This window comes from Lissotriton helveticus, chromosome 2_1 (genome assembly GCF_964261635.1).
Source record: "Lissotriton helveticus chromosome 2_1, aLisHel1.1, whole genome shotgun sequence".
In the NCBI taxonomy this organism is placed as follows: domain Eukaryota; kingdom Metazoa; phylum Chordata; class Amphibia; order Caudata; family Salamandridae; genus Lissotriton; species Lissotriton helveticus.
The window spans coordinates 865,577,782-865,590,086 of NC_136059.1; positions in this window are offsets into that span (position 1 = coordinate 865,577,782).

Genomic DNA, 12,305 nt, shown 5'->3' on the forward strand with positions numbered 1-12,305 from the left:
AAAAATGAAAATCTACATCGCTAAAAAGGTTGGAAAGTTAATCAACAACAACAACACATACAACAAAGGCATTTTTTTAATATACACCCAAAAGTGAAATATACCCCAAAAACCACATTTTGTAATTCAATCCAATGCCATCCATGCTGTAACTGATGTTTAAATTCAACAGACACACCAGAAACAGTTGTTTCATGCACACATGAGTACCCCTGGGCCTCCTGGCTGAAAAGGCCTAACACACACCCAAAAAGTGAAACATACTCCAAAACCCACATTTTGCAATTCAATCCAATGCCATCCATGCCCTAAATGATGTTTAAATTCAACATACACCACAGAAACAGTTGTTTCATGCACCCATGAGTACCTCTGGGCCTACTGGCTGAAAAGGCCTAACACACACCAAAAAAGTGATCCCCCCAAAAAACAAATTTTACAATTCAATCCAATCCAAAGCCATTCATGACTTAAATGTTGTTTAACTTCAACAGACAACACAGAAACAGTTGTTTCATACACCCATGATGACAGACTAGTCCACAAGCTTGGAGGCCTATGGCAAAAGCACAGTGGCTGGTCCTACAAAATGGTCGCACCACATGGCCAGGCCACCCACAACAACAAGAAAAGGAAGACAAGACAGACAATGCAGGCCTATGGCAAAAGCACAATGCCTGGCTTCACAAAATGGCCACCACCCACATGGCCAGTCCACCCACAATAACAAGAAAGGGAAGACAAAGGACAGGACCAGGAAGTTGCAGATTCTGGGGAACTTCCTTCCAAAATTTGTAAAAAAAGAAAAATGACTCCTTGCTCAAAAAAACTACAGCCAAATGACAACCTGAGGAGTTTTTTTGAGCAAAATGACCAAAATCATCATTTTCAAGAAGGTTTTATGCTGCTCGAAAGATATTCTTTGCCAGATTGCAAATTCTGCGTGTTCGGCATCGCAATCTTCACGAAAAGGCGGTATTGCATGTGCGACAACGCATATTGAACGCGTGAAGAAGAAAAAAGTGTAAGTCCGCGTTGTCGCGCAGTGCGGAGTTGCCAAAATTCCGTGAGTTGAACACCCAGGGTTACATACTGGCTAAAAAGTCCTATTTATTTAACACACACCAAAAAACTGAAATACCACCCCAAAAACCACATTTTGCAATTCAATCCAATGCCATCCATGCACTAAATGATGTTTAAATTCAACAGAAACAGTTGTGTCATCCACCCATGATGAGTACCTCTGGGCCTACTGGCAGACTAGGCCACAAGCTTGGAAGCCTATGGCAAAAGCACACTGCCTTGCTCCACAAAATGGCCACCACCCACATTGCCAGGCCACCCACAATAACTAGAAAGTGAAGATGGCTGATGCAGGCCTATGGCAAAAGCACAACAGGCCATGGAAAATAACAAATTAAACCAGGCCTTTATATGGCCAGAAAAATGAGGCCTTCTAAACAACACAGCTTTAATACAAAAAGGCAAAAACAAAAATCCACAGGGCTAGGTAAGGTTGGAAAGCTACACAACAAGCACACACACACATCCAAATTAAATTCAACTGACACAACAGAAACATGCACCCATGAGTACCTCGGGCCTACTGGCTGAAATTACAATCAAAGAAAAACAACTAGGCCCCTACTGAAACAACAGGCCACCCACAACAATACATTTTAAAAACCATGAAAGGCTGTCACAAAACAAGGCAGATTGACTAACCTTGCAATCCAGATACAGCAGGAGCGATGTCGTTGCTCTATTCGTCCCTCCCTTGGAGAGTTACCCCTAGTGAGTATCGCTATCAACACTTCACCAAGAGGACCTCACCCAGGGAAGGGGAAAAGTGGAGAAAGAAAATATAAAGGCTGGCAGCCAGAAACCATCTACAGCAATCGATGACCAAATAGGCACCCTCCGTAGTTCAGTATATTAGGTTCCTGCAGAAAAGACATAAGCGATAACTTAATTACAACCCACCCTGTCCCTTTTGGCTATCCGTCTATATGTGTATATGTGTAAACTCACTTACTTAAGAAAACTGCCACAAACATCCAAGAAAAAGATCATAAAAGAAAAGCAAAAATAAAGCAAGTAAAAAGAATCAAAAGGCTTCCCATGAATTATAGTTTTGTTGGGTTATGGGTTGTATCCCTCACAGGTAACTAGTCATTCAAATATTTATCCACGTAGCTTTATTAAATGTTTTCCTTCCTGCTAGCAACACAGTAACTGATTCTATCTGCTTCAATGTTCAAAAGCAATTGCTCTTGCTTTGTGACCAACTCGTAAAAAATATGAACAGAGTCTCGTAACAGCTCTCAAGAAAGAAGAAAACAAATTGGAATCTCCGTCCCAATTTCGAACGAAATGTCCAAGTTCAAAACGAGCACTTACGTGCAGGAGAAAGCGTCTCCCACACGCTTCCACCTACTTGATTCCAAACGGAAAATCCAAAGCGCATCAAACGCTACAAACACAGAGAGCTTCTTCGCGGCTCCCGCCAGCTCCTTCCCAGCGCGGTTTCAGTGCGGCTCCAAGATAAGGGTCAAAGTTCACGGAACGCCGTGAACACAGGAATCGGCTCCAAATCTCCAACTCGGCAAACAAAGATCAGAATCAGCAGCAAACTCTCCTGAGGCAAGACATGGGAAGTTCAAGGTAACACCACAGGTGACAAGCACCGGTTGCTAGCAGGAGACAGTACTTATAGAACACAGAGAGCAGGCGTGAGAAAAAAGAGAGGACAGACCACATACTCGAGCATTCTGGGAACCGTAGTCTCCTATCTAACGTGCCTGAATCATGACAGAACCCCCCCACTACGACCGCCGTCCCGGCGGTCCACCAGGTTTAGAAGGATGTAGGGTGTGAAATCGTCTCAACAAACCAGGACAATGTAGGTTAGTATACGGTTCCCAAGAGCGTTCTTCAGGCCCATATCCTTTCCAGTCAACCAAATACTGCAAAACACCCCTTTGTCTCCTGGAATCAAGCACTGCCCGCACCTCATATTCTACCTCCCCCTCAATCTCCAAAGGACAAGGTCTCCCAACAACCCTGGTACCCGGTATATACGGTTTCAACAAAGACACATGGAACACAGGGTGTATGTGCCAAGAAGGGGGCAGCTGCAACTTCATGGCAACCGGATTGACCACAGCAACAATGGGATAAGGCCCAACAAATTTGGGTTGCAAACGAGTATTTCCCTTAAACTTCAAGTGTTTGGTACTCAACCACACCTTATCTCCCAGTACATAACTCGGCTCAGGGGTTCTCTTTCTGTCCGCTTGTTGTTTATCGTGGTTTCTGGCTGCCGCCAGATGCTCTTTAGCATCATGCAAAACAGAAAGAAGATGTGCAGGATGTTGTTGAATAGAGGGTAGAGGAGACACACCAGGTTGTTCGAAAGGCAAAGAATTGGGGTGAAACCCATGAAGGCAAAAAAAGGGAGCATCCCAACGAAGAATGGGTAGTGTTGTTGTAGGCGAACTCCGCCATCCACAACAACGTTCTCCATTCCTCACTCTGCTGCAGTGTAAAACACCTCAAATACTGTTCCAGCGTCTGGTTCAGTCTTTCGGTTTTACCGTCTGTTTGCGGATGATAGCTTGTTGACAAACGAGCATCAATACTCATTATGTCACACAAAGCCTTCCAGAATTTAGAAGTGAATTGCGTACCCCTGTCCATAATAAGAACAGAGGGAACACCATGTAACCGTACCACGTTTTGTAGGAAAACTATGGCCAGTTCTCTGGACGTGGGCAACTTAGTCAATGCAATAAAATGACCCATTTTGGTAAGATGGTCTATCACCACTAAGATGGTATTGTTGCCGAAACTGAAAGGCATTTCCACAATAAAGTCCATGGATACAGTATGCCATGGTGCAGGAGGTATCGGTATGGGACGGAGTAATCCACTGCTTCGTTGGTGTGATGTTTTAGCTTGAGTACATATGGGGCATCTAGCAATATACTCTTCAATATCCTTCCGCATTGACTCCCACCAGAAATGCCTAGAAGTGGTCTGAAACGTTTTTTGTACTCCCATATGTCCACTCAACGAGGAATCATGAGTCCAGTGTAGGATTTGATATTGTAGGTCTCTCGTAGGTATGTACAATAGCTTTTCTCTGAAAAGTAACTTGTTTCTCCATAGTCTTAGTAGTGGTTCTTTCGCTATCCAGGATTGGGCATCCATCTTTTCGTTTTCTTCTTCAACCTGTTTCAAGAAATCAGCGGTGCATGTGATTGCTGAGACGGATGGAACAAAAGAAGCCTTTTGCAGTATGACAGGAGGATCCTGAGGTTCAGATGGTTGATTCTTCGATCCTGATTCTGGTCGCGAGAGAGCATCTGCTTTACCATTTTGTGGGCCAGGGCGGTATTTGATCACAAAGTCAAAGTCAGAAAAGAAGAGGGACCATCTCAACTGGCGTGGTGTTAAAGCCTTCGCACTTTTCAAAAAGAGAAGATTGCGGTGATCTGTGAAGATCTCGACAGTGTGTCTGGCACCCAGGAGATGGTGACGCCATTCCTCACATGCTCTCTTTATAGCCAGCAATTCTTTGTCAGTGATACTATAGTTAACCTCACTAGAGGACAGTTTCCGAGAAAAGTATGCCACCGCATGTTATTGGCTGGAATCAGGGTTTCTTTGTGATAAGATGCCTCCAATAGCATAATGTGAGGCATCCGACTCCATCACAAAGGGTTGACTAGCATCAGGATGTCGCAAAATGGGCGCCGTGATGAAACGGGTCTTCAAGGCTTTGAAAGCATGTTCAGCAGAGTCAGTCCATTTGAAAACCGCTCCTTTCTTTAAGAGATAGGTCAATGGCTGTTTGATTCGGGAGAAGTCTTGGATAAATCGGGGATAAAAATTTGCAAATCCCAGGAAACTTTGCAAGGCTTTCACACACGTGGGGGATTCCCACTGAATAATAGCTTGTATCTTTTTATGGTCCATCCGCAAACCATGTGGTCCTATGACGTATCCAAGAAACTCTACTTCCGTGGTATGAAAGAAGCATTTCTCTAATTTGGCATAGAGTTCATGTTGATGCAACCTTTCCAGTACTTCCATAACGTGCTTCACATGATCTTCTGGAGAGGGAGAATAAATCAGGATATCATCAATATAGACTATGCATGATATGTCAAGCAAACCCCTCAACACCTCATCCATAAAATATTGAAATGCCGCAGGGGCATTGCACAGGCCAAAGGGCATGACCTGGTACTCGTAAAGCCCATATTTGGTGCGGAATGCTGTTTTCCACTCGTCTCCACTGCGGACTCTGACCAAATGATATGCACCCCGCAAGTCAAGTTTGGTATATATCCTTGCGTCCTTCAACTGATCCAATAGGACCGGTATCAAAGGAAGCGGGTACCTGTTCTTTCTGGTCACCCGATTGATGGCTCTATAATCGATACATGTGCGTAATCCTCCTTCCTTTTTAGGGATGAAAAAGAGAGGAGACGATGCAGGAGAGGTAGAGGGACGTATAAATCCCGATTCCAATAGCTTCTTCAGATATTGTTGAAGATAGGTGTTCTCTGCCTCAGTAAGAGCATATATCCTGCTACAGGGAATACTAGCTCCAGGCTCCAACTCGGTTACACAATCATACTCTCTGTGTGGGGGTAACCTGCTAGCTTCCTTCTCACTGAAGACGTCTTGGTACCGTCTATAGACCTCAGGAAGGGCGGTGACAGCATTTACACTCAGATGTCTTCCTCCATCCGCCAAAGATCATGCTGGGGATTCCATTCGAATTTCCTCATATATGCACTGAAGGGTACAATGATCAGCACAGTAGTCCGAGCTGAGTGTGATCGTACGAGCTGCCCATCTTACAACAGGATCGTGTTCCGAGGATCAGCTTGAACTGAGGAGCATCAATGAGATCGAAGGAAATGTGCTCGTAATGATTTTGTCCTACTTGCATGATCAATTGGCGAGTATGGTAACACACCAGGCTCGACGTCAAGTCTGAACCATCTACGGCCTTTACGACTTCAGGTGTTTCTTTCTGAATACATGGAACTCCCAGGCTCTTGGCATATTGCAGATCTAGAAAATTGCCTGTAGCTCCTGAATCCAGCATAGCATGTACCATCACGGGTGTTTCTCCTGGCCATTTGATGGTAACGCACAAGTTCATATGGGGTACTGAAGGTTGCATCGTGTTCGCAACAGCATGATAGACCACTTTCTCTTCATCTTGGCTCAAATAAGGGGTCTCAGGCTTGTCTGAGCATTCTCGTTTCCCGAAGCACTAAAGGGATACTCAACTTCTGGAACGTTTCTTGCTCCCTTGGTCTTCGCTTTACAATCTTTGATAAAGTGCCCGGCCTTTCCGCAATACATGCAGAGCTTCTGATTGCGTCTTCGGGTTCATTCTTCTGGACTTAAAGGACCCCGTACTCCTCCGATCTGCATAGGTTCAATTGTATCATTAGGTGCAGCACCCTCTGTAACAGCTCTAGGTTTGGATGACAGAAAACGCATTTCGTATCGATGCTTATCGCCTTTGCGTTCCTGTAGTTTATGATCCAGCTGTACTGTAAGATCGATCAACTCTGCACATGTCGTCGGCATATTCACCACTTGAGCCAGCACGTCCTTTAACTCTCCTCTCAACCCTTGATAAAACAAGGAGACTCTTTTTGCAGGTGGCCAATCAGTTTCAACAACAAGACGGTTGAAAGTAGTGATTAAGCCTTCCTGGAGCAAGATTGGACACCACAGATCTGTTTTAGGTAACATTAGCTAAAGTAAATATTGCATATTCTGTTAGGAGCACATGGGGATATCACTGTTTTCGTGCGCAATAATACATGTGTAGGAGCTATGCAGGTGGGGTTACTCCTATTGAATAACATTATCAAGGGGTAGCAGCGTCTGTAGGCCATATGCAGAGAATAGCTCTGCCATACATACAGAAATACTGCTCAGAATTGTTGTGCTAGGGCCAGATCAAAAGGCAATAAATTTCAGTTTGCATTCATGCACCCTCATGTTATTCTAGTACAATTGCTAAAGAAATTGGTAATTGGTTATTAATGTTTTCTAGCTAGCTCAAGTAAATATTATTGTCGACAGGAGGTCACCTGTCTCAGGTTACCTGCTGTCGCTTGGGGAGGAGATTAGGGAGATTAAGTCCTGGGCAAATTAAGGGTAACTAAAATTAAGTAACACTTTATCATTTATCTTGATTTATGTGCTCTCTCTTTCTCTCTCTCTCTCTTTTTTCACTCTCTCTTGAGCCTGTCCAAGCTGTCTAGGAACCGCCGTGAGACGTTTAATTGGCTATTCAGTAATACTGTTTTATAATTGTTAGCAGTAATAAAATGAATAAATAAATATGCCATGTTACTGGCCATCCTGTCTGAGGAAATTATGAAAGTATGAGTAGTCTAGTTTGCTGTTCCCTTATTTGACCTTTCAAGGGGATCTATATGTAGGTAGTCTTTGTTCTAAAATCCTCAGGTGATAACACTGTTATTGTTTATGCTATTGTCATACTACATATAATTTTGCAAGGTCATTACTAGTCTCGTATTAGTCTGTGTAATTGAGCTAGCAGCCCTTAATAGAGCTGGTGAAGGTTTTTTTCCCTTTGAAAAATGATGTTACATAGTCCAGATCGTGAAAAATAGAATGCACAGGGTTCACTATGTTAGGAAAAATGCCTGTGTGATCCTCAGCATGCATTTTGAAGGAAAATGTTGCTTTATAGGAGATTGTTTGCCGCAATAGGTTTTGCTGGAGAAATTCATGTACCCACTATGTTGAGGTTTTGTTAGTTATTTATGTAACTAAGAATCCCTGTTAAATTAGCAGTTTTTATATGTTCCTGCTGTGCCTATAACATGAGAGTATGGTGTAAAATGTAGGTGTTTTTACGTAAGAAAAATCATTTTAGAATTATCTGCAGTCCTGTAGAAGTAGTGAAAAGTTATGACTTATGAAACACAAGCTTGTTACGACAAGAAGCACAAAAGAATGCTTGTTCTAAGAATTCCCTTTCTTGAAGTTCTTCAGATGAATTATATAGGAATATAAAAATGTAAGGATTTAGAGTATGTCCGTATTGTTTTGATTTTCTTCCCTCACAATTTAGTAAATAAACATAGACTTCCTTGGCTGCTTTAAATAGTGGAATGTTTTACTCTTGTCAGTTCACCAAGGGGTTCCTTTTGTACTCGCTTATGGATCCAGGCTGTTTTTACTCTCAGTTAGATGAAGTGGTTCTTGGATGCCTTGCTAATGTATGGGGCACCCCAAGACTAAAAGAGAGTATCTTCTCTATTGATAGACTATTTGTATGCCTTGTCTAAAGATTTTTTTCTTCTGACCACCAATAGATATCTGCCACCCTACAACCTTTGCCAGAGGGGTCCGGACATTAGATCGAGCCTGGGGAGTTAGCGTCAGTCCAGCTTGAAGCCAAGGTGAAGGGAACCAGCACAGGCATAGCTGGCAACTATAACAGCAGTGAAGGTGGAAGATTGGAAGAAGGGTGTACCCCTGCCAGTGTCTTGGCCGAAAGATGGGGTAAAAAATCAGGATAGAAAATTCTTTGCGTGGATCCAGTTTTTGATGCCCAGCTGAGAGAATCACAAACTGACAAGGACGGCAAGGAGGCTTTTGCTTGAGGTGACCCCTTTTGAAACAAGGGTTGCTTCAGATATCCCAGCATCAGGCCTTTGAGTCCTAGTCCCCAAGTGAATGCAAGTCTGCACCTATGTTTGTTGATTAAGAGGAGAGGTGCCTGAGCATACTGGGTACAATCTGTGGCCCCGACAAAAGAGCAGTGCGCCAGCGGAGCAATACAGGAGTTAGATAAGGACTTGAGTTCAGGGCACAGGTCCTGTGCCCTTGGTGCCAGTTAGATTAAAGTGAAGAATACTGGTGCACTGCCTGAGACACTGAACAGGATCGTGGATTTATTCTTCATACTGGGCTGCAATTGTTTTCTTGAGTTGCAAGTTGTACAGCTCCGCCGTTTTGATGAACGATAGGAGCCTGCTGTGAGGCTCAGACGGACACAGGGAGATGACTCACCTCTGGCTGGTTGTACAGCGGCTTCAATTTCTCCAAGTACTTTTTAGCAGTGTACCCCTTTGGTCGTCCCATTTTTGAGGAGGAGCAGCCCTTTGCGGCTCCTCATCCTAATTCCCATAGCCCCGTTTGCTTCTCCTGGTTCCCTGGAGTGAAGATTGTTTTTGTAATAATATGTCTGACTGCTTTAATATTTGCAGTAGGCATGTTTATTCTGCAAGAGAAAGTTTATTTGAACAGTTGACAAATATTACTTTGCCCGCCCCTTGAGCATGTCAAGTGATACCCTAGCCCTCATAAAAAGAATACTGGATACGTCTTTTAAAACATGTTTTTATTACGATATTATAATAGATATGTGCTGTTGGCTATTCTGAAATTGAAATAGATATTCACTGAAATACATCAGAGCCCTGAAACATAGAATTGGACTGGATGGTTTTTGGGATTTACTTTCTGCTTGGGGTTGGAAAATATTGATAGTTTTGTTTGTAATAATAGCCATTACTTTCTCCGGCTATCTGTGTGTTCATTACGACCCAATACTCTGTTCCCCATGTATTTTTACTTGTATCTCACCAGTTGAATGAAATGTTCAAATGTAAATGCCCACCTAGCAATGGATCAGGATATTAATGGATTATGAGGATAGATGTCCATGTTTCTATTAATTCATAGTGGATGTCTTCAGCTAATGCTAAAACGGCCATCTGTGGAAACTGGCTGGGCCTGGTTTGGGTGCTTTTGGTTTGTCAACAAGCAAGTGTATGCAGTGGTGGTTGGTTCAGGGGGGTTGGGTGGTGTGGCTGAAATGGACGCTGTTTCCTCCTGCAAACATGGGATCAAGGGTGTGTCCTGCCCTGTGTGTCGGTGTTGTGATTAGTTGTTTAGGTCTGATGTTGGCAAGGTTGTCACTGCGGGTTGTGGAGTTTGGGTGGCTGGGGTTGTCCAGGTTGAAGTTCAGGTCTCCGATTGGTATGTAGTTCATTGAGGCGATGGCGTGCAATGAGGTTAGTCATGGTGGTAGCGAAGAGGGCCCTGGGGCAGGGGGTTTGTAGGCGAGGGTGCTGCAGAGTGTGGCATTGGAGTTGATCTGGATCTGAAAGTGCAGGTGTTTGGTGGCGGGGAAGGTTTCGCTGGAGGTGGTGAGGCGGAGGAAGTTCTTGTGAACGATGGCGAGCCCCCTCCCAGATTGTTGGGGTGATCCATCCTCTGGATCTTGTATCCGTCTGGGACGGCAATGGCAATGGTAGGGGTGGAGGAGACCTTGGTCCAGGTTTCCGTGAAAAAGCATCTTCGGCCTAAAGGGAGTCTAGTAGTTTCCAGATCTCCACAGCATGTCTGTACATGGAGCGCACGTTGAGGAGGATGCATCTTAGGGCGTTGGCAGTGTTGGCGACTGGAGCGGTGGTGAAAGTTTGAGGACAGTGGTGGCAGGAGAACTGTCCCTGTGTCATGTTCGGCATGGCCTGTTGGCAGTCGCTGTGTTTTCCGAGTTTGAGTGCGAGTAGGGCGACTGTGTTGTAGCGGTGACCACCGACAACATGACCGCCCTCAAACACGCCACCCGCAAGCACCACCAAGAAGAAATCCCTGAAGGAACGACTGGACAACAATACCCACGACAGCAAGAAACTCTTCAGCATCGTCAAGGAGTTCTCCAACCCCAGTACTGGCACCAACGACATCACTCCGTCACAAGACCTCTGCGACTCCCTCGCCTCGTTCTTCCACCGCAAGATCGCCGACATCCACAACAGCTTTGGCGCACCACCCACGCACCCAACCGTCGAACCAACGCCCCCACCGCCACCCTTCGCACCTGGACCACGGTGACCACCGAAGACACAGCCCACATGATGAACACCATCCACTCCGGATCACCGACCGACCCCTGCCCACACCACGTCTTCAACAAGGCTGACTCCACCATCGCACCCCAACTCCGGAACATCATCAACACCTCCTTCTACACCACCACCTTCCCGGAGAGCTGGAAACATGCCGAGCTCAACGCCCTCCTGAAGAAACCTACAGCAGACCCCACCGACCTCAAAAACTTCTGCCCCATCTCGCTCCTCCCTTTTCCTGCTAAAGTCATCGAGAAGATCGTCAACAGACAGCTGACCGCCTTCCTCGAGACGAACGGATCCCTCGACCCCTCACAGTCTGGCTTCAGAGCCAACCACAGCACCGAGACCGCCCTCATCGCAGCCACCGATGACATCCGGACCCTGCTCGACAAGGGGGAAACAGTGGCCCTCATCCTCCTGGACCTCTCCGCTGCGTTCGACACTGTCTGCCACCGCACCCTAGTCCAGCGCCTCAGCAACATCGGTATCCAAGAGAAGGCACTGGAGTGGATCATCTCGTTCCTCGCCGGAAGAACACAAAGAGTCCGCCTCCCCCCGTTTCACTCCGAGGCCACCGAAGTCATCTGCGGCGTCCCGCAATGATCTTCACTCAGCCCCACCCTCTTCAACGTCTACATGAGACCTCTTGCAGCCATCGCACGCCAGCACAACCTCAACATCATCTCTTACGCCGACGACACCCAGCTGATCCTCTCCCTCACCAGAGACCCCGACACCGCCAGAACCTGCCTACACGAAGGGATGAAAGACGTCGCCGAGTGGATGAAGGACAGCCGCCTGAAACTGAACTCGGACAAGACGGAAGTCCTCATCCTGGTATCTTCGCCCTCCGCCTGGGACGACTCCTGGTGGCCCCCAGCCCTGGGCACCGCACCCAAGCCAACCGACCACGCTCGCAACCTGGGCTTCTTCCTGGACTCCTCCCTCTCGATGACCAGACAAGTCAACGCCGTCTCCTCATCGTGTTTCAACACCCTGCGTATGCTTCACAAGATCTTCCGCTGGATCCCGACCGAGACCAGGAAGACTGTCACCCAAGCACTCGTCACCAGCCGACTGGACTACGGAAACGCCCTCTACGCCGGAACCACAGCCAAGCTACAGAAAAGACTCCAGCGCATCCAGAACGCCTCCGCCCGACTCATCCTGGATGTCCCCCGACGCAGCCACATCTCCAGCCACCTGAGGAACCTGCAGTGACTCCCCGTCGACAAGAGGATCACGTTCCGGCTCCTCACCCACGCACACAAGTCTCTCCACGACCTGGGCCCCAAGTACCTCAACGACCGCCTGACCTTCTACACGCCCACCCGCCAGCTACGGTCCACCAGCCTCGCCCTCGCA